Below are 24,368 nucleotides of genomic sequence, written 5' to 3'. Positions count from 1 at the left end.
TAATTGGTCAGTTATAGTCCAGTAAAACTCCTCCCAGTATCTAATTGGTCTGCTATAGTCCAGTAAAACTCCTCCCAGTATCTAATTGGTCAGTTATAGTCCAGTAAAACTCCTCCCAGTATCTAATTGGTCTGCTATAGTCCAGTAAAACTCCTCCCAGTATCTAATTGGTCAGTTATAGTCCAGTAAAACTCCTCCCAGTATCTAATTGGTCTGCTATAGTCCAGTAAAACTCCTCCCAGTATCTAATTGGTCAGTTATAGTCCAGTAAAACTCCTCCCAGTATCTAATTGGTCTGCTATAGTCCAGTAAAACTCTTCACCTCTAAGAGTTCAGCAGGGCAAAGAAACTAATTAAATGACTAATACCTTACTACAGGAAACAATTTCTCCATGTTTTTACGGGTTACCTATCTATGACTGACTTAGTGAGAATAAAACAACCAATCACAATTGAGTCTACAGTCACTAGAAGAGTGCAGTCCAGTTATGGGAGCCAGTGCATTGTCACTGTGGCTGTACTACTCCATAAAACAATGGGGTTAAAAGGTCAAAAGGTTGTGTAAAGGTTGAACAATCGACTATGTGTTACTACCTACACTGCCTGCCTTCGTTTCTGTGACTGGTTGATGTGATACAGTGAGCACCAAAAGTATTGTGGACAGTGACAAATGTTTAGTTATTTTGGCTGTGTACTCCGGCACTTTGGATTTGAAATGATACAATGACTAGGAGGGTTTAGTTCAGGCTGTCAGCTTCAATTTGAGGGTATTTTCATCCATATAGGGTGAACCGTTTAGGAATTAGAGCACTTTTTGTACATAGTCCCCCCCATTTTAGGGTTATTAGTTTGTGTGTGTGTGGGTGGGTGGGTTATCAGTTTGTGTGTGGGTGGGTGGGTTATCAGTGTGTGTGTGGGTGGGTGGGTGGGTTATTAGTTTGTGTGTGGGTGGGTGGGTGGGTTATCAGTGTGTGTTTGTATGTTTCTCAGAGTAAGGAAATAGTAGGCGCTACATTTAGATAAAACGTTTTTCCCAGCAGCTGTCAGAACATTGAACCTTTACTAGCCCCCCCCAATTTTTTGTAAATATATGTATAAAATATATTTGTAAATATATTTTCCTTTATTATGTTCCCCTAACCCTACCACCCCTTCCCTAATTGGAATAAACTGATAGACAATAACACTTAGGCTTCCATTTCCAGTTTATACTGGATACATTTACGGACAGTATATTTTACAATAGTTTTCTATTGTTTGTTTTTTGTCCCATCCTTCAGCTCCCCTCAACCCCTCCCATCTATCTCTGACCACCATCCAGTCCCATCCTTCAGCTCCCCTCAACCCCTCCCATCTATCTCTGACCACCATCCAGTCCCATCCTTCAGCTCCACTCAACCCCTCCCATCTATCTCTGAAGACCATCCAGTCCCATCCTTCAGCTCCATCCAGTCCCATCCTTCAGCTACCCTCAACCCCTCCCATCTATCTCTGACCACCATCCAGTCCCATCCTTCAGCTCCACTCAACCCCTCCCATCTATCTCTGAAGACCATCCAGTCCCATCCTTCAGCTCCATCCAGTCCCATCCTTCAGCTCCACTCAACCCCTCCCATCTATCTCTGAACACCATCCAGTCCCATCCTTCAGCTCCATCCAGTCCCATCCTTCAGCTACCCTCAACCCCTCCCATCTATCTCTGAACACCATCCAGTCCCATCCTTCAGCTCCCCTCAACCCCTCCCATCTATCTCTGACCACCATCCAGTCCCATCCTTCAGCTCCCCTCAACCCCTCCCATCTATCTCTGAACACCATCCAGTCCCATCCTTCAGCTCCACTCAACCCCTCCCATCTATCTCTGAACACCATCCAGTCCCATCCTTCAGCTCCACTCAACCCCTCCCATCTATCTCTGAACACCATCCAGTCCCATCCTTCAGCTCCACTCAACCCCTCCCATCTATCTCTGAACACCATCCAGTCCCACCCTTCAGCTCCACTCAACCCCTCCCATCTATCTCTGAACACCATCCAGTCCCATCCTTCAGCTCCACTCAACCCCTCCCATCTATCTCTGAACACCATCCAGTCCCATCCTTCAGCTCCATTCAACTCCCTCCCATCTATCTCTGAACACCATCCAGTCCCATCCTTCAGCTCCATTCAACTCCCTCCCATCTATCTCTGAACACCATCCAGTCCCATCCTTCAGCTCCACTCAACCCCTCCCATCTATCTCTGAAGACCATCCAGTCCCATCCTTCAGCTCCATTCAACTCCCTCCCATCTATCTCTGAACACCATCCAGTCCCATCCTTCAGCTCCACTCAACTCCCTCCCATCTATCTCTGAACACCATCCAGTCCCATCCTTCAGCTCCACTCAACCCCTCCCATCTATCTCTGAACACCATCCAGTCCCATCCTTCAGCTCCATTCAACTCCCTCCCATCTATCTCTGAACACCATCCAGTCCCATCCTTCAGCTCCATTCAACTCCCTCCCATCTATCTCTGAACACCATCCAGTCCCATCCTTCAGCTCCACTCAACCCCTCCCATCTATCTCTGACCACCATCCAGTCCCATCCTTCAGCTCCACTCAACCCCTCCCATCTATCTCTGAACACCATCCAGTCCCATCCTTCAGCTCCACTCAACCCCTCCCATCTATCTCTGAACACCATCCATACTGGATTTCTATGTGCCATATATATATTTTTCAACTTTGCTGTGATGTTTCACAAAAGTTCTGAACCTTTCTATTCTCATAGTTTCTACAGATTGTAAATTAAAGTGAAACATTTTTACTAAGAGTATGGCTTTTTAAATCACCCAGCAGTGCCATTTGCAGAGTAAGCTACAGGAACATTTTGCAATTCAGCCATTCCTGGACCTGTGACCAAAAACAAGCTACATATGGACAGTACCAAAACAAATGATCTAATGATTCTGTCTCTTCACAGCAAAATCTGCAGAGCTGGGAAGATTGTATCCCCCATATATATATATATAACATTCTATTGGTTGCAAGAATTTTGTGTTATAATTTCAATTGTAAAACTCGGAATCCAGCTTCGTTTTGTGTATTAATTCATAAACCATGTGCCATGGAATCGGTACATCGAAAAATCTCTTCCCAACTATTTTGCAATCCAATCCTCATAGCTGTCAATTTGTTGGTTCCTTAAATGAAACTGGTATACATTTTTATGTATCAACATTTTCATTAACCAGTTTTGTTTTTGCCTTCTCCCCTTTCCACTTGCCTCCTCCATTTATTTATTTTTGCGGTAATGCTGCAGTCGGTTGTAATTTTGGGTAGAGCAGACATTTCCATATGTTTTTGTTTAGCTGCATGTGTGACGTAACTCCACCAGTCCTATTTATGACATAATTTACAAGATTCTTCCGCTTTTAAACATTCTATATTTTCTGGTGTATTAAACTGGACTGTGGACTTTATGGATGATTGAATTTTAATATTTATGAATTGTGGCCATGCTATTCTAGCTGCTTGACACTACTTTGTGAATTCGTGAATGTACCCACTGTGTACATTTAAATGAATGCGGGGTGAATGTTTGTTGTGTGAGGCTGAGGTATACATCTGTAATCGTCACTTCAGAGCTACCATGCTGTAGCGTTAAACAAGCACCACCAACCTTGGTTGCAGTGGCAATAAAGTATATTTTGACCTTTGACCTTTTTCAAGGTGGTGATCATGTTCACCAATCGTCAGAGAGGGGTCTAGGTGTTTCCACTGGTCTTCATCAATTAGCAATACAGATGGATAATGTACCTGTGTGTTTCTAAGAACTACTCAGGGCTGTGGATTGTAAACAACATATCAATACAGATGGATAATGTAACTGTGTGTTTCTAGGAACTAATCAGGGCTGTGGATTGTAAACAACATATCAATACAGATGGATAATGTAACTGTGTGTTTCTAGGAACTACTCAGGGCTGTGGATTGTAAACAACATATCAATACAGATGGATAATGTACCTGTGTGTTTATAGGAACTAATCAGGGCTGTGGATTGTAAACAACATATCAATACAGATGATAATGTAACTGTGTGTTTCTAGGAACTACTCAGGGCTGTGGATTGTAAACAACATATCAATACAGATGGATAATGTAACTGTGTGTTACTAGGAACTAATCAGGGCTGTGGATTGTAAACAACATATCAATACAGATGGATAATGTAACTGTGTGTTTCTAGGAACTACTCAGGGCTGTGGATTGTAAACAACATATCAATACAGATGGATAATGTAACTGTGTGTTTCTAGGAACTACTCAGGGCTGTGGATTGTAAACAACATATCAATACAGATGGATAATGTAACTGTGTGTTTATAGGAACTAATCAGGGCTGTGGATTGTAAACAACATATCTTGTAAACCCTGTAGAGTAGGGCTGTGTGATATATCATATTTTAACAAATACCGGTATGTATAAAACAACCAGAATGGATAAAAACCTATTCAAACCACGTGGAATTCATTTGTTGCCGTCTTAGGGTGATGAAAACACGCAGAGTCATAAAATACAGTCAAATACCACCGTAATGTCAAAAATCATACCAATATTGTGATATACATTTTGACCACACAACCCTACTATGGAGGCTGCTTTGCTTTACAAGGAGGATACCTGCAGATCAGGGGGTAACAGCTCTGTTCCTGGAGGGAGGTGAAGGTACTGCAGGATTCTGGCCCAACTCCAGTTCATTTGGAAAGTATTCAGAACCCATTTACTTTACCGACATTTTGTTACATTATAACCTTATTCTAAAATGGATGAAATAAAACAAAAATTCTCAACAATCTATACACAGTACCACATAATGACGAAGCGAAAACAGGTTTTTAGAAATGTTTGCAAATGTTAAAAAAATATATAATAAATAGGAATGCCTTATTTACATAAGTATTCAGATCCTTTGCTATGAGACTCGAAATTGAGCTCAGGTGCATCCTGTTTCCATTGATCATCCTTGAGATGTTTCTACAACTTGATTGGAGTCCACCTGTGGTAAAATCAATTAATTGGACATGATTTGGAAAGGCACACACCTGTCTATATAAGGTAGACAGTGCATGTCAGAGCAAAAACCAAGCCATGAGGTCGAAGGAATTGTCCGTAGAGCTCCGAGTCATAGATCTGGGGAAGGGCACCAAAAAATGTCTGCAGCATTTAAGGTCCACAAGAACACAGTGGCCTCCATCATTATTAAATGGAAGAAGTTTGGAACCACCAAGACTCTTCCTAGAGTTGGCCGCCCGGCCAAACTGAGCAATCGGGGGAGAAGGGCCTTGGTCAAGGAGGTGACCAAGAACCCGATGGTCACTCTGACAGAGCTCCAGAGTTCCTCTATGGAGATGGAAGAACCTTCCAGAAGGACAACCATCTCTGCAGCACTGCAACTCTTTGACCTGAATGTCAAGAATCATGTCTGGAGGAAACCTGGCACATTCCCTACGGTGAAGCATGGTGGTGGCAGCATCATGCTGTGGGGATGTTTTTCAACAGCAGGGACTGGGAGACTAGTCAGGATCAAGGGAAAGATGAATGGAGCAAAGTACAAAGATCCTTGATGAAAACCTGCTCCAGAGCGCTCAGGACCTCAGACTGGGGCGAAGGTTCACCTTCCAACAGGACAATGACCCTAAGCACACAGCCAAGACAATGCAGGAGTGGCTTTGGGACAAGTCTCTGAATGTCCTTGAGTGGCCCAGCCAGAACCCGGACTTGAACTTGATCGAACACCTCTGGAGAGACCTGAAAATATCTGTGCAGCGATGCTCCCCATCCAACCTGACAGAGCTTGAGAGGATCTACAGAGAAGAATGGGAGAAACTCCCCAAATACAGGTGTGCCAAGCTTGTAGCGTCATACCCAAGAAGATTCGAGGCTGTAACCGCTGTCAAAGGTACTTCAACAAAGTATTGAGTAAAGTGTCTGAATACTTATGCAAATGTGATATTTACGTTTTTTTTATTTATAAATTTGCAACATTTTCTAAAAAACAATTTTTGCTTTGTCATTATCGGGTATTGTGTGTAGTAGATTGATGAATGAGCCTGTAACGTAACAAAATGTGGAGAAAGTCAAGGGGTCTGAGTACTTTCTGAATGCAATGTAGCTCTGTGTTTGTAAACAACATTTCGGTTTACTTGAACAGGTTGTTACATATGCAGAAATATGATGTGCATAAAATACAATGTCATACATTTTAAAAAAACAAGTAAAATATATGATCAGCCTATCATCAATAAATCATAAATCATTAGAAAAACTAATTGACATATCACCAAATAAAGAAATATGCATATCAATCTCTTTAGTGATAGTGCCATTGGAATAGTTGAGAGCTCTTGCCAAGAAGGATGTCTGGTGTCTTGTAGCGTGGCTTGTTGCAATAGAGTGTTGCCTTGAACTCCTCACAGATCCTACAGTCTCTGTATATAGTGGTTGCAGGAGCGCTTTTTTAAGGTCTTCCCTGTTTATTTAACACACAAATAACAATAACACATTGTTATTTACAATGACGGCCTGGCCTGTTGCTTTATCCCGTAGGCTCTTCAGAGATGGGAGGGAGTTGTAGGTAGTGCCAATGATGTGGCAGCATCATGTCTGAATGCCGTCTAATACCTCGTTTGCGTGGTAGTCGGAACTAGGAACCTACAAGTTAAAATTAACGTAAATGATTTGCGTACAGCTTCCTATTGGTTGATTCTGATACTTCCCAAGTGGGAAACACTGGATAATTTCTCTACAATGAGTTAGCAAGTCGGAAATGTCAAAGTTCACTAGTTCCCGAGTAGTACTTCAACGCAGCTTTTGTACTTAGAGAGAGAGAGACACACTTTGGAAGCCCGGGCCTTACTGGCGAAGTTTTCTCCCCTACTACTCCATGATTGGTCAGATGAAGGTCAGGTATACCTACAGTAGACTTCAGTTGGGAGGCCAACTCAGGTTTCTACACTTAGATAGTAGATCCTGGGTTGAAACTTTTTTTTAATGATATACCTGACATGCTTGTCTCAGGACCGGTCAGCTGACATCATTACATCCAGCAGGCAGAAGGACTCCACACACTCAACTGGGTGGTCCTTTACAACAACCGCTGGTTGAGAGGCCCTGTCAGCATGTTGACTGACTTCCTGTGGTTTAGAAACATCCTCAATAGCATGTTGACTGACTTCCTGTGGTTTAGAAACATCCTCAATAGCATGTCGACTAACTTTCTGTGGCTTAGAAACATCCTCAATAGCATGTTGACTAACTTTCTGTGGCTTAGAAACATCCTCAATAGCATGTTGACTAAGTTTCTGTGGCTTCGAAACATCCTCTATAACATGTTGACGAATTTTCTGTGGCTTAGATACATCCTCAATAGCATGTTCACTAAGTTTCTGTGGCTTAGACACATCCTCAAACTTACTGTGGCTTAGACACATCCTCAATAGCATGTTGATTAAGTTTCTGTGGCTTAGAAACATCCTCAATAGCATGTTGACTAAGTTTCTGTGGCTTAGAAACATCCTCAATAGCATGTTGATTAAGTTTCTGTGGCTTAGAAACATCCTCAATAGCATGTTGATTAAGTTTCTGTGGCTTAGAAACATCCTCAATAGCATGTTGATTAAGTTTCTGTGGCTTAGAAACATCCTCAATAGCATGTTGATTAAGTTTCTGTGGCTTAGAAACATCCTCAATAGCATGTTGACTAAGTTTCTGTGGCTTAGAAACATCCTCAATAGCATGTTGATTAAGTTTCTGTGGCTTAGAAACATCCTCTATAACATGTTGATTAAGTTTCTGTGGCTTAGAAACATCCTCAATAGCAGTTTCAAGGATTACTAAATGTAAAGACTTTTCTTTTCAGTTGATTGTTTTGAAAAAGGACAAAAAAACACCTGTTTGCTCCTTTACACCCCAAAAATGTTTTTTTCTCTAATGCACCACAGGGCAATTGTTGCAGGTGTGTCTGGGTACAAGAATCTACCTCTAATATAATGTAATAATGCAGATTCCCACTTTAAATATACTTTTCTTCAATATTCTGTTCATGTAGAAGGAAATATAAGACCTGTTTGCATCTTCTCCCCCCAGAAAAACATGAGTTTATCTCGTGGTTTTTCATGTTGTTTGTCTGTAATTTTTTTTGTAATGACTCGCTGCTGCCTATCTTGGCCAGGATGCTCCTGAAAAATAGATTTTAAATCTCAATGAGCCCTTCCTGGTTAAATAAAGGTTAAATATATATATTTTTTAAAAACAGGTTGTTATATTGATGATGATGATGCTGTGTCCGTCAGGTAGTTGAATACAGGTTGTTATATTGATGATGATTGGCCTGCATGTCTATTGCACCGTCATAGTGTTCGTCCCAAATGGCACCCTATTCCCTATGAGGGCTATGGTCAAAAGTAGTGCACTACATAGGGAATAGGGTGCCATTTGGGGAATAGGGTGACATTTGGGACGTAACCACAGTGTATATTTAATATCTCTTTGTCCATCAAATGACAGGGTACCAATCAGATGGTCTGGCCCCTTGCTGAGACCTTTAGTGTGTGTGTGTGTGTGTGTGTGTGTGTGTGTGTGTGTGTGTGTGTGTGTGTGTGTGTGTGTGTGTGTGTGTGTGTGTGTGTGTGTGTGTGTGAGAGGCGTTCATTTTAATTTCACGGCCGACTGAGATGTGAAACTGACGAGGCTTCTGATTCTAACCAGACAGAGACCACGATGCAATGCTTGAGTTGTTACTATATCACACACACACACACACACACACACACACACACACACACACACACACACACACACACACACTGCACCCCTGATGCCACTGGCCTCTCTCTCTATCATCGCCATCATCTAGGTGCTGTAGTTAGCAAGGGGAAATGTATGCATCCTAAATGGTACAGTGTGTAGTACCACAGCCTTGTGCACTCCACACACACACACACACACACACACACACACACACACACACACACACACACACACACACACACACACACACACACACACACACACAGGCTTTAAATGAGCAGCTCTCAGCTGGTGGTCTGAGATGATAGTTAGCAGGTCCAGATGATGCCGTGGTGTGTGTGTGTGTGTGTGTGTGTAGCAGAGTTCAGAACGTACCGTAAGCTCACTCCACAGCTAGCTTGAAATGTTTCCAATAAAACCTGCTGTATAGCTCTAACAGTAGGTATGTTGTCAAGGTGAACGGTCTGATGTCGATCAGAGGGTTACTGCTGTCAAGCCCAGTAGGGGTTAAGGGTTAGGGTTAGGGGTTATGGGTTAGGGGTTAGGGTTAGGGTCAGGGGTTAGGGGTTAGGGTTAGGGGTTAGGGTTAGGGGTTAGGGTTATGGGTTATGGGTTAGGGTTAGGGGTTATGGGTTAGGGTCATGGGTTAGGGGTTAGGGGTTATGGGTTATGGGTTAGGGGTTATGGAATAAGGGTTATGGGTTAGGGGTTAGGGTTATGGGTTATGGAATAGGGGTTAGGGTTATGGGTTATGGAATAGGGGTTATGGGTTATGGAATAGGGGTTATGGGTTATGGGTTATGGAATAGGGGTTATGGGTTATGGAATAGGGGTTATGGGTTATGGAATAGGGGTTATGGGTTATGGAATAGGGGTTATGGGTTATGGGTTATGGAATAGGGGTTATGGGTTATGGAATAGGGGTTATGGGTTAGGGGTTAGGGGTTATGGAATAGGGGTTATGGGTTATGGAATAGGGGTTATGGGTTATGGAATAGGGGTTATGGGTTATGGAATAGGGGTTATGGGTTATGGGTTATGGGTTAAGGGTTATGGAATAGGGGTTAGGGGTTATGGAATAGGGGTTATGGGTTATGGAATAGGGGTTATGGGTTATGGAATAGGGGTTATGGGTTATGGAATAGGGGTTATGGGTTATGGAATAGGGGTTATGGGTTATGGAATAGGGGTTATGGGTTATGGGTTATGGGTTATGGGTTATGGAATAGGGGTTATGGGTTATGGAATAGGGGTTATGGGTTATGGAATAGGGGTTATGGGTTATGGGTTATGGAATAGGGGTTATGGGTTATGGAATAGGGGTTATGGGTTATGGAATAGGGGTTATGGGTTATGGAATAGGGGTTATGGGTTATGGAATAGGGGTTATGGGTTATGGAATAGGGGTTATGGGTTATGGAATAGGGGTTATGGGTTATGGAATAGGGGTTATGGGTTATGGGTTATGGAATTTGTATTTATTTATGTTATTTATTTATTTAACCTTTATTTAACCAGGTAGGCAAGTTGAGAACAAGTTCTCATTTACAACTGCGACCTGGCCAAGATAAAGCAAAGCAGTTCGACAACATACAACAACACAGAGTTACACATGGAGTAAAACAAACATACAGTCAATAATACAGTAGAAAAATAAGTCTATATACAATGTGAGCAAATGAGGTGAGATAAGGGAGGTAAAGGCAAAAAAGGCCATGGTGGCAAAGTAAATAGAATATAGCAAGTAAAACACTGGAATGGTAGATTTGTAGTTTGAAGAAAGTTCAAAGATAAAATATAAATAATATGGTGCAAAGGAGCAACATAATAAATAAATAAATACAGTAGGGGAAGAGGTAGTAGTTTGGGCTAAATTACAGATGGGCTATGTACAGGTGCAGTGATCTGGGAGCTGCTCTGACAGCTGGTGCTTAAAGCTAGTGAGGGAGATAAGTGTTTCCAGTTTCAGAGATTTTTGTAGTTCGTTCCAGTCATTGGCAGCAGAGAACTGGAAGGAGAGACGACCAAAGGAGGAGTTGGCTTTAGGGGTGACCAGAGAGATATACCTGCTGGAGCGCGTGCTACGGGTGGGTGCTGCTATGGTGACCAGTGAGCTGAGATAAGGGGGGACTTTACCTAGCAGGGTCTTGTAGATGACCTGGATGACCTGAATAGGGGTTATGGGTTATGGAATACGGGTTATGGAATAGGGGTTATGGGTTATGGAATAGGGATTATGGGTTATGAAATAGGGGTTATGGGTTATGGAATAGGGGTTATGGGTTATGGAATAGGGGTTATGGGTTATGGAATAGGGGTTATGGAATAGGGGTTATGGAATAGGGGTTATGGGTTATGGAATAGGGGTTATGGGTTATGGGTTATGGGTTAGGGGTTATGGAATAGGGGTTAGGGGTTATGGAATAGGGGTTATGGGTTAGTCCAGCCAGGTCACCCGTGATACTGGCCACTAGGTGTAACAGTGTGGATTGGCTTGATGGGCACTTCAGACGTAAAATATTGTTAATCCTCAGTTATACTAGAGACATGAGGGGTGCCATAGTCTGGTTTCTACACCAGACATGAATCGGTATCTGTATGAGGGATATATATGGTGGATGTACTTTAGCTTGGAATGTACTGAGTGAAGGAAAGACGATCACATGTTGGCAGGCAATGATAACAGATGTGGTTTAGTGAGGAACAGGGAGGGGGCCGAGGTCAGGTCAGGTCACGTTAAGGGAGAAGGAACAGTTTGTTGCCCACGTCACAGAAATTCCTGCCTAGCAACAGAGATGTAATGTTTAGAGAGAAGGAGGAGACTCCACCCCAAATTGGGGTGTATATTTTACCACTGGTGGAAATATGTCTTTGTCTTATGCAGCTGTATGACCTAATGGGTGAATAAACTCGGTCTAAGCTTTACTAATCGTCCGCGAGTTTGACTAGGTTCATTTAAAACCTAACACCAGTAAGCACTGATGAATATTTAAAGTGTAGCAGGAAGTGAGTTGGTTAGAGTTCCCCGAGGTTCCAGCTGTTGCATCATGGGAGATCAGTGATGTTGTGATGTAACAGAGCTGTTGATCATCTTTCGTCTACCTCCCAAATAGCACCCTATTCCCTATATAGTGCACCAGGGCCGGGAATAGGGAATAGGGTGCCTCTTGGGACTCGGGCCCTGTCTCCTGCTGGAGATGAAAGAGACACCTTGGGGAGGGGAGGTTCCCTGCGTGGTTCTGTCTCTGATGTCATCATCTGGTGTCCTCTTCCCAGCCAGATACTTTCTCTCTGTCTGTCTGTCTGTCTGTCTGTCTGTCTGTCTGTCTGTCTGTCTGTCTGTCTGTCTGTCTGTCTGTCTGTCTGTCTGTCTGTCTGTCTGTCTGTCTGTCTGTCTGTCTGTCTGTCTGTCTGTCTGTCTGTCTGTCTGTCTGTCTGTCTGTCTGTCTGTCTGCGGTCGGTGTAGGCCGTCATTGTAAATAAGAATTTGTTCTTAACTGACTTGCCTAGTTAAATAAAGGTTAAATAAATTTAAAAAAGTCAGTATGTATATTTACAGTGTTGTAACGATATTGTATTTACGGTTGTATTTACACTGGTGTGTAAATGAGGGAAATATGTGTCTCTAATATGGTCATACATTTGGCAGGAGGTTAGGAAGTGCAGCTCAGTTTCCACCTCATTTTGTGGGCAGTGTGCACATAGCCTGTCTTCTCTTTAAAGCCAGGTCTGCCTACGGCGGCCTTTCTCTAGCAAGGCTGGCTATGCTCACTGAGTCTGTACATAGTCAAAGCTTTCCTTAAGTTTGGGTTAGTCACAGTGGTCAGGTATTCTGCCGCTGTGTGCTCTCTGTTTAGGGCCAAATAGCATTCTAGTTTGCTCTGTTTTTTTGTTAATTCTTTCCAATGTGTCAAGTAATTTGTTTTCTCATGATTTGGTTGGGTCTAATTGTGTTGCTGTCCTGGGGCTCTGTGGGGTGTGTTTGTGTTTGTGAACAGAGCCCCAGGACCAGCTTGCTTAGGGGACTCTTCTCCAGGTTCATCTCTCTGTAGGTGATGGCTTTGTTATGGAAGGTTTGGGAATCGCTTCCTTTTAGGTGGTTGTAGAATTTAACGGCTCTTTTCTGGATTTTGATAATTAGCGGGTATCGGCCTAATTCTACTCTGCGTGCATTATTTGGTGTTTTACGTTGTACACAGAGGATATTTTTCAGAATTCTGCATGCAGAGTCTCAATTTGGTGTTTGTTCCATTTTGTGAATTCTTGATTGGTGAGCGGACCCCAGACCTCACAACCATAAAGGGCAATGGGTCAATAACTGATTCAAGTATTTTTATCCAGATCCTAAATGGTATGTTGAATTTGATGTTCCTTTTGATGGCATAGAATAGAAGGCCCTTCTTGCCTTGTCTCTCAGATTGTTTACAGCTTTGTGGAAGTTACCTGTGGTGCTGATGTTTAGGCCAAAGGATGTATCGTTTTTTGTGAGCTCTAGGGCAACGGTGTCTAGATGGAATTTGTATTTGTGGTCCTGGCGGCTGGACCTTTTATGGAACACCATTATTTTTGTCTTACTGAGATTTACTGTCAGGGCCCAGGTCTGACAGAATCTGTGAAGAATATCTAGGTGTTGCTGTAGGCCCTCCTTGGTTGGTGACAGAAGCACCAGATCATCAGAAAACAGTAGACATTTGACTTCAGATTCTAGTAGGGTGAGGCCGGGTGCTGCAGACTGTTCTAGTGCCCTCGCCAATTCATTGATATATATGTTGAAGAGGGTGGGGCTTAAGCTGCATCCCTGTCTCACCCCACGGCCCTGTGGGAAGATTTTTTTTTTTTTGACAATGTTGTTTGTGTACATGGATTTTATATTGTCGTATGTTTTTCTCAATTTGTTTAGCAAACCCTCATGCCAAGTTGAGTCGAAGGCTTTTTTTAAAAAATCAACAAAGCATGAGAAGACTTTGCCTTTGTTTTGGTTTGTTTGTTTTGTCAATTAGGGTGAATGCAGGGTGAATACGTGGTCTGTCTGTCACGACTTCCGCCAACGTCGGCTCCTCTCCTTGTTCGGGCGGCGATCGACGTCACCGGCTTTCTAGCCATCGCCGCTCTATTTTTCATATGTCCGTTTGTTTTGTCTTGTTCCATTACACACCTGGTTTTCGTTCCCCAATCAATCTACATGTATTTAGTCCTCTGTTCCCCATCATGTCTCTGTGTGTAATTGTTCATTGTTAATGGTGTATGTTCACGCGCGATACTTTTATAGTTTATATAAACTAATGTGTTTTTGGGCACTTTTTTGTGCCTATTGTTGAACGGAATAAAAGTGCGCCTGTTTACTCTAATCCGCTCTCCTGCCCCTGACTTTGCCTCCCTTGCACAGCCTTAACACTGTCATATGATAATTTGGTAAAAAACCCATTTGTAATTTGCTCAGTACATTGTTTTCACTGAGGAAATGTACTAGTCTGCTGTTAATGATAATGCAGAGGATTTTTCCAACGTTGCTGTTGACGCATTTCCCACGGTAGTTATTGGGGTCAAATTTGTCTCCTCTTTTGTGGATTGGGGTGATCAGTCCTTGGTTCCAAATATTGGGGAAGCTAAGGATGATGTTAAAGAGTTTAAGTATAGCCAATTGCAATTTGTTGTCTGTATATTTTATAATTTCATTGAGGATACCATCAACACCACAGGCCTTTTTGGGTTGGAGGGTTTGTATTTTGTCCTGTAGTTCATTCAATGTAATTGGAGAATCCAGTGGGTTCTGGTAGTCTTTAATAGTTGATTCTAAGATTTCTATTTGATCATGTATATGTTTTTGCTGTTTGTTCTTTGTTATAGAGCCAAACAGATTGGAGAAGTGGTTTATCCAGACATCTCCATTTTGGATAGATAATTCTTCGTGTTGTTGTTTGTTTAGTGTTTTCCAATTTTCCCAGAAGTGGTTAGATTCTATGGATTCTTCAATTACATTGAGCTGATTTCTGACGTGCTGTTCCTTCTTTTTCCGTAGTGTATTTCTGTATTGTTTCAGTGATTCACCATAGTGAAGGCGTAGACTCAGGTTTTCTGGGTCTGTGTTTTTGGTTGGACAGGTTTCTCCATTTCTTTCTTAGATTTTTACATTCTTCATCAAACCATTTGTCATTGTTGTTCATTTTCTTCAGTTTTCTATTTGAGATTTTTAGATTTGATAGGGAAGCTGAGAGATCAAATATACTGTTAAGATTTTCTACTGCCAAGTTTACACCTTCACTATTACAGTGGAACGTTTTATCCAGGAAGTTGTCTAAAAGGGATTGGATTTGTTGTTGTCTAATTGTTTTTTAGTAGGTTTCCACACTACATTCCTTCCATCTATAGCATTTCTTAATATTACTCAGTTCCTTTGGCTTTGATGCCTCATGATTGAGTATTGCTCTGTTCCAGTAGACTGTGATTTTACTGTGATCTGATAGGGCTGTCAGTGGGCTGACTGTGAACGCTCTGAGAGACTCTGGGTTGAGGTCAGTGATAAAGTAGTCTACAGTACTACTGCCAAGAGATGAGCTAGGGGTGTACCTACCATAGGAGTCCCAGTGAAACCTACCATTGACTATATACATTCCCAGCGTGCGCCAGAGTTGCAGGAGCTGTGACCCATTTTTGTTGGTTATGTTGTCATGGTTGTGCCCAGGGGGCCACATTGGGGAGGGAATGCTGTCACCTCCAGGCAGGTGTTTGTCCCCCTGTGTGCTGAGGGTGTCAGGTTCTTGTCCAGTTCTGGCATTTAGGTCACCACAGTCAAGTACATGTCCCTGGGCCTGGGAATGATTGATTTCCCCCTCCAGGATGGAGAAGCTGTCTTCATTAAAGTATGGGGATTCTATTGGGGACATATAGGTAGCACACAGGAGGACATTTATCTCTGTTAAAGATCATTTCATTTTGAATTTCTAGCCAAATGTAAAATGTTCCTGTTTTGATTAATTTAATAGAGTGAGTTAGGTCTGATCTGTACCAAATTAACATACCCCCTGAGGCCCTTCCCTGTTTCACACCTGGTAGTTTGGTGGATGGGACTACCAGCTCTCTGTAACCTAGAGGGCAACCAGTGGGTCTGTCTCCTGTATACCAGGTTTCTTGTAGGATGACAATGTCTGTATTTCCAATTTCTTTGATGAAGTCCAGGTTCCTGCTCTTTAGTCCAAAGGCAGATAACCGCAGGCCTTGGATATTCCAGGATGAGATAGTGAAGGCTTTGTGTTCCATAAAGTGTCCAATGTTGTTGGTCGTGTGGTTAGGCCTCAGACCAGTATGTGTGAGCAGAGCTTGCTGAGCATCTGGTACATGCCATTGGCTTGGGCTAGTGTAAGAGTGGGGCCTGTTTGTCCGCTCACGGCCTGGGCGTATATGTGTGACTTACATGTTGAGGCCCTCTTTGCGGGGGTGGGGTGCATGGGGTGGGCAGGAGGGGCATAGGTCTGATCTGAGGGGACCTAAATGGGGTGTGGGCATGGTTGACTTGGGGGGTGTTGATTGGTTGGTTGGGGTGTGTATGTGGCTGGTGGTGTTGTGGTCTGGATGTAGGTCCTCTCGGCGTGGGTCCTCTATGTGTAGGTCCAGGGGGGGTCCCGCAGGTCTGGGAGAGTGTCTATTGATCTGTTGCTCCTGTGTGAATTGTTGGTGCTGCGTTTGAGAGCGATGTCCTTTAGGGTTCAGGCGAAGGTGGGCACTGCTGCCTTGTATAGGTGGACCTGGTCATAAAGGCTGTTCAAGTCCATGGTTCCATGTCATTGGATTTAGGTAAACATTTGGGTGGAAAAAAAGACTAAATTCCCTTACGTTAATGACTTTTTGCAATATCCAATCAGTTTTCCACTTTGATTCAACGTCGTGACATGATGTGGAAACAACTTTGATTCAACCAGCTTTTGCCCTGTCTCTTCCCACAATCCTCTTTTTTTTTGTAGAATAATACACCTGTAGTGTAACCTATTGTAGAATATTTGTTGGACTTGGTTGACTCCTGGCTGACTCCTGGCTGACTCCTGGCTGACTCCTGGCTGACTCCTGGCTGACTCCTGGTTGACTCCTGGCTGACTCCTGGCTGACTCCTGGCTGACTCCTGGCTGACTCCTGGTTGACTCCTGGCTGACTCCTGGCTGACTCCTGGCTGACTCCTGGCTGACTCCTGACTGACTCCTGGCTGACTCCTGACTGACTCCTGGCTGACTCCTGACTGACTCCTGGCTGACTCCTGACTGATGTTCTGAAAGAGCTGCAAAATCTGGATCCCTACAAATCAGCTGGGCTAGACAATCTGGACCATCTCTTTCTAAAATTATCTGCCGAAATTGTTGCAACCCCTATTACTAGCCTGTTCAACCTCTCTTTCATATCGTCTGAGACCCCCAAAGATTGGAAAGCTGCCCCTTCTTCAAAGGGGCAAAAGTCGCACTGCTTTGCTTTATTCTTGGCCAGGTCGCAGTTGAAAATGAGAACTTGTTCTCAACTAGCCTACCTGGTTAAATAAAGGTGAAGTAAATAAAATATAAAATAAAAAGGGGCAGGATTAGAAGGGCAAATGTCTTTGATGGATTTCAGTATGGGGCAGTATTCACCTTTAGCCACACGGTAACCTAACCTTATGATGATGTCATATAGCCCGCTTGTCTTTCATTGGCTACTTACGGTACAGTACTGCATATGCCTCAATATTATTTTGTGATTGGCAGAAATAAGAAAAAGGGGATGAAGGGTATCACTTAGTGAACAGAAAATGCAGAAACATTGAAGGTTGAGCTCGTTGTTCTGTTATTATCTGGAAGCCGTAATAGCCAGAGTACAGTGTGTTGTCAACCAATCAATGTTGCTCTTAGTGTGTATTCTGTGAAAACACTGGAAACTATTTGTTCGAAAGATGTTAAAACCGAGTACACGTACAGTATAAAATATGATTAGATGTAGATATTGGCTACTCATATTGCGTGTCTCATTATTCTGTTACTATTATGATTTACTGTAGTATTCAGAGCATAATGTGTAGAAGTCTCAATGTGTCCTGACTGTATAAATAATGGGAAGTATTTGTTTGAAAACGTTAAAGAGACGTCCTCAACAGTACACGGCTAACTACCAGGAAGTTTGAAAAGACAGGCTGAGTGGGCGGGGAGCTTATATTCATGAGCTCGCCTTGAAAACGCCGAGGTCGAGTAACTTGGTTGCAGTAAAATCATCTCAAGCTAATTTGGTGAAACACAAAATGAACTCAAACAACATTGAAATTGCATAAATTATATATGTATACTTCTCCTGTTTGGTATGTGTCTTGTGATACAGCAGCACTGACGGATGTGTTGACATGACAACTGCGTCAGAGTTTTGAACGACCCTTCTCCACCTTTTGTTCCATGCTGGCTGAAGACCTAGCTAGCCAGTAACTAGCTAACACCAGACACAGATGAAGACCTAGCTAGCCAGTAACTAGCTAACACCAGACTCAGATGAAGACCTAGCTTGCCAGTAACTAGCTAATACCAGACAAATGAAGACCTAGCTAGCCAGTAACTAGCTAACACCAGACACAGATGAAGACCTAGCTAGCCAGTAACTAGCTAACACCAGACAGATGAAGACCTAGCTAGCCAGTAACTAGCTAGCCAGTAACTAGCTAACACCAGACTCAGATGAAGACCTAGCTAGCCAGTAACTAGCTAACACCAGACAGATGAAGACCTAGCTAGCCAGTAACTAGCTAGCCAGTAACTAGCTAACACCAGACTCAGATGAAGACCTAGCTAGCCAGTAACTAGCTAACACCAGACTCAGATGAAGACCTAGCTTGCCAGTAACTAGCTAATACCAGACAAATGAAGACCTAGCTAGCCAGTAACTAGCTAATACCAGACAGATGAAGACCTAGCTAACCAGTAACTAGCTAGCCAGTAACTAGCTAGTCAGTAACTAGCTAGCCAGTAACTAGCTAGCCAGTAACTAGCTAACACCAGACACAGATGAAAGGGGAAATCATATAAGTATCTTTGTCATAAATGAATAGGGTAAACTTTTAATTATATTTGCTGACACCCTACAGTTAAATGTTGGCACCAGTAGAGTAGCTATCTAGCTATATAAACCATGACCCTCTGCAAAACACGCCATCTCCGATGTTGGCAACAAGGAGATACTTATTTAAAGAGTGTAGCTAAGTAAAGTAAAATAACATTTGATTTGATTTAAGTAGTCTATGGCGTACAGTGTGTACTGTGCCTACTGCCCACAGTACAGGAAAACAATGTCTACTTTTGATTATGGTTTCATCTGCTATCTACTATGTTAAAACTTCATGAACAGTCAAATTCATGTTTTTCATGAAATTGGATTGTATTTAAAAAAAATTTAAAACAGATCAAAATATGACCAAAGTATGAAAAATGACTATTGCTTCTACATTGATAAAGTGTGATCATAAAGTTACTGGTCCCCTCCCCCATGTCAAACACTTGGATGTATTATTCATGGGATAGGGTGACATCACCTTAACTCTCATTTTAATACACCAATGGTAACATGATTTTCTCTTACCTAATTTAAATAATGGTGCCATCTGGAACCTAAAAGGGTTCTTCAGGCTGTCCCCATAAGAGAACCCTGAAGAAACCAATTTGGTTCCAGGTAGAACCGTTTTGGGTTCCAGGTAAGAACCCTTTTGGGTTCCAGGTAAGAACCCTTTTGGATTCCATGTAAAACCTTTTCCACAGAGGGTTCTACATGGAACCCAAAAGGGTTCAACCTGGAAACAAAACGTTTTTTTTTTAAACTGGAACCAAAAAGGTTATCATATGGGGTTAGCCGAATAACCCTAAAAATATAGCTGTGTTTATTGTGAGCGTGGGCGAACCAACACACACACACCCACACACACACACACACACACACACACGCACTCTGAATCAATGCGATGCCAAAAAAAAAGTGGCTGATCATTTTCAGCATGGATCACTACGTGTTGATTTTTGAATGAGGGTCAGATAGTCCCGCAGTGTGCGTATGTTTGTCCAATCAATGCCAAGTTAAAGTGATACAGTAGCCTGTGTCCAGAGCAGTGCTGGCGTACCAGGAGACTGGACCAAGTGAGCTCTAATAGGTGATGATTACAATATGGAATAAACAGAATGACATATACGTACGCTATATATTTACATTGTCGTGGCAATTGTGCGTAAGTAACGAAAACATACATGATTACAAATGAGGTTTTGAAGTTTTTCCAGTAGGTGCTCTGCGTTGCTCTCTCGCAGCCTTGATGAGGAGTGATGTTGTCCCGCACGCGCGTCTCATTGGCGTTTATTAATCTGATGCGCGCCGTGTGTGTGTGTGTGTGTGTGTGTGTGTGTGTGGCCTCTATCTACGTCCAACTAGGAGAAGCCTTTTCAGCGTTTTCATCCATTGGATCCATCTGTCTGTTTGTTTTACATAGCTAGATTAGATTACAAGAGGATGCTTTAGTGCTGTCATATGTATGACCCCTGACCCCCCCCAGTAACCCCACACCAGAACCCCCTTAGTAACCCCACACCAGAACCCCCCTAGTAACCCCACACCAGAACCCCCCTAGTAACCCCACACCAGAACCCCCCCAGTAACCCCACACCAGAACCCCCTTAGTAACCCCACACCAGAACCCCCTTAGTAACCCCACACCAGAACCCCCCTAGTAACCCCACACCAGAACCCCCTAGTAACCCCACACCAGAACCCCCCCAGTAACCCCACACCAGAACCCCCCCAGTAACCCCACACCAGAACCCCCCTAGTAACCCCACACCAGAACCCCCCCAGTAACCCCACACCAGAACCCCCCCAGTAACCCCACACCAGAACCCCCTAGTAACCCCACACCAGAACCCCCTAGTAACCCCACACCAGAACCCCCCTAGTAACCCCACACCAGAACCCCTAGTAACCCCACACCAGAACCCCCTTAGTAACCCCACACCAGAACCCCTAGTAACCCCACACCAGAACCCTCAGTAACCCCACACCAGAACCCCCTAGTAACCCCACACCAGAACCCCTAGTAACCCCACACCAGAACCCTCTAGTAACCCCACACCAGAACCCCCTAGTAACCCCACACCAGAACCCCCCTAGTAACCCCACACCAGAACCCCCCTAGTAACCCCACACCAGAACCCCCCTAGTAACCCCACACCAGAACCCTCAGTAACCCCACACCAGAACCCCCAGTAACCCCACACCAGAACCCCCAGTAACCCCACACCAGAACCCCTAGTAACCCCACACCAGAACCCTCTAGTAACCCCACACCAGAACCCTCTAGTAACCCCACACCAGAACCCCCAGTAACCCCACACCAGAACCCCTAGTAACCCCACACCAGAACCCCCCCAGTAACCCCACACCAGAACCCCTAGTAACCCCACACCAGAACCCCCCTAGTAACCCCACACCAGAACCCCCTAGTAACCCCACACCAGAACCCCCTAGTAACCCCACACCAGAACCCCCAGTAACCCCACACCAGAACCCCCCTAGTAACCCCACACCAGAACCCCTAGTAACCTAGTAACCCCACACCAGAACCCCCTAGTAACCCCACACCAGAACCCCCTAGTAACCCCACACCAGAACCCCCAGTAACCCCACACCAGAACCCCCCTAGTAACCCCACACCAGAACCCCTAGTAACCTAGTAACCCCACACCAGAACCCCCTAGTAACCCCACACCAGAACCCCTAGTAACCTAGTAACCCCACACCAGAACCCTCTAGTAACCCCACACCAGAACCCTCTAGTAACCCCACACCAGAACCCCCCCTAGTAACCCCACACCAGAACCCCCTAGTAACCCCACACCAGAACCCCCTAGTAACCCCACACCAGAACCCCCTAGTAACCCCACACCAGAACCCCCCCAGTAACCCCACACCAGAACCCCTAGTAACCTAGTAACCCCACACCAGAACCCCCTAGTAACCCCACACCAGAGTCATATATAAATAGGTATAGATACAGTATATGGCATACACACAGCCTAGATAGTTTGTGTGTATGCATTGATATGTAGGCTTCATGTGCCTTTTTATAAAAATCTATGTAGTTCTGTCCTTGAGCTATTCCTGTCTATTGATGTTCTGTATTATGTCATGTTTCATGTTTTTGTGTGGAACCCCGGGAAGAGTATCTGCTGCTTTAGGAACAGCTAATGGGGATCCCTAATAAAATACCACAACCGTTCCATTCTGTGTTCTTAGAATCTTTTGACCAGTGAACAGAACATCATTAGTGCTTCTAAGAGTTCTTTTGAGGAAAATGATGAAATGAATGAAACATTTGGCCTGTATCCTCTCATCCTTTCTTGCTACGGGGGACAGGTTTAAGCGACGGACAATCACTGTGCTCTGCTGCGCAGGCACGTAAACGTCATGTTGAATCAGTGTCTGAAGCAGTGAGGCAGTGGAGCCACGCAGAGCCACACAGAGCCATAGGCGGCAATTACAGCACTGGTAGTAGAACAATGTCCGAATATACAGTGACGGAGGCCTATTCTCAACTCTTAAAGCAGTGGTTCCCAACCAGGGGTACAAGGACCCCTGGGGGGACTCGGCCTATCCACAGGGGGTACTTGAGAAGATTCATGAGACCACAGTTACTGGTAAAATGTACAAGAGGGGGTACATCAGGGGTACTCCGGGCAGAGCAATATTCAGTTAGTGGAACCGTAACGGAAAAAGGTTGGGAACCATTGGTGTACAGTACCCTAACACGTGGGTCATCTACCCTAACACATGGGTCATCTACCCTAACACGTGGGTCATCTACCCTAACACGTGGGTCATCTACCCTAACACGTGGGTCATCTACCCTAACACGTGGGTCATCTACCCTAACACATGGGTCATCTACCCCAACACATGGGTCATCTACCCTAACACATGGGTCATCTACCCTAACACGTGGGTCATCTACCCTAACACGTGGGTCATCTACCCTAACACGTGGGTCATCTACCCTAACACGTGGGTCATCTACCCTAACACGTGGGTCAGCTACCCTAACACGTGGGTCGTCTACCCTAACACGTGGGTCATCTACCCTAACACGTGGGTCATCTACCCTAACACGTGGGTCATCTACCCTAACACGTGGGTCGTCTACCCTAACACGTGGGTCGTCTACCCTAACACGTGGGTCGTCTACCCTAACACGTGGGTCATCTACCCTAACACGTGGGTCATCTACCATAACACGTGGGTCATCTACCCTAACACGTGGGTCATCTACCCCAACACGTGGGTCATCTACCCTAACACGTGGGTCATCTACCCTAACACGTGGGTAATCTACCCTAACACATGGGTCATCTACCCTAACACGTGGGTAATCTACCCTAACACATGGGTCATCTACCCCATGGGTCATCTACCCTAACACGTGGGTCATCTACCCTAACACGTGGGTCATCTACCCTAACACGTGGGTTATCTACCCTAACACGTGGGTCATCTACCCTAACACATGGGTCATCTACCCCATGGGTCATCTACCCTAACACGTGGGTCATCTACCCTAACACATGGGTCATCTACCCTAACACATGGGTCATCTACCCTAACACATGGGTCATCTACCCTAACACATGGGTCATCTACCCTAACACATGGGTCATCTACCCTAACACGTGGGTCATCTACCCTAACACATGGGTCATCTACCCTAACACGTTGGTCATCTACCCTATGGATCATCTACTGAGGGGACACCATGCAGTAATGTTGCCTTGTTCAACCCCTATCTTAGTGTACAGTGTTACCTGTTTTAAAAAGTCCAAGTGTAATGTTTTATAACTTGTTACAAGCATTTCGCTACACTCGCAATAACATCTGCTAACCATGTGTATGTGACTAATAAACTTTTATTGGTCACATAAAATGCAAACATTTCTAAAAACTTGTTTTCGCCTCCCGAGTGGCGCAGCGGTCTAAGGCACTGCACCGCAGTGCTTTAGGCGTCACTACAGACCCGGAATGTGTCGCAGCTGGCCGCGACCGGGAGATCAACGAGGCGGTGCACAATTGGCCCAGCGCCGTCCGGCTTAGGGGAGGGTTTGGCCGGCCGGGATGTTCTTGTCCCATCGTGCTTTAGCGACTGCTGTGGCGGGCCGGGCTCATGCACGCTGACACGGGCGCCAGTTGTACGGTGTTTCCTCCGACACGTTGGTGCGGCTGGCTTTCGGGTTAAGAGAGAAGTGTGTCACGAAACAATGCAGCTTGGCAGGTCTGTGTTTCGGAGGACTCATGGCTCTCTACCTTCGCCTTTCCCGAGTCCGTACGGGAGTTGCAGCGATGGGACAAGACTGTAACTACCAATTGGCTATCAAGAAATTGGGGAGAAGTAAATTATTATTAAAAAAAAATTTTTGCAAATACCTGTTTTTGTTTTGTCATTATGGGGTATTCTGTGTAGATTGATGAGGGGAAAAAAGTAATTGAATCAATTTTAGAATAAGGCTGGAATGTAACAAAATGTGGAAAAAGGGAAGGGGTCTGAATACTTT

This window comes from Salmo salar, chromosome 22, assembly GCF_965601325.2.
Source record: "Salmo salar chromosome 22, fSalSal1, whole genome shotgun sequence".
NCBI classification, from domain to species: Eukaryota; Metazoa; Chordata; class Actinopteri; order Salmoniformes; family Salmonidae; genus Salmo; species Salmo salar.
The sequence above is the reverse complement of the archived record's forward strand: the minus strand, read 5'-3'. Positions refer to the sequence as shown.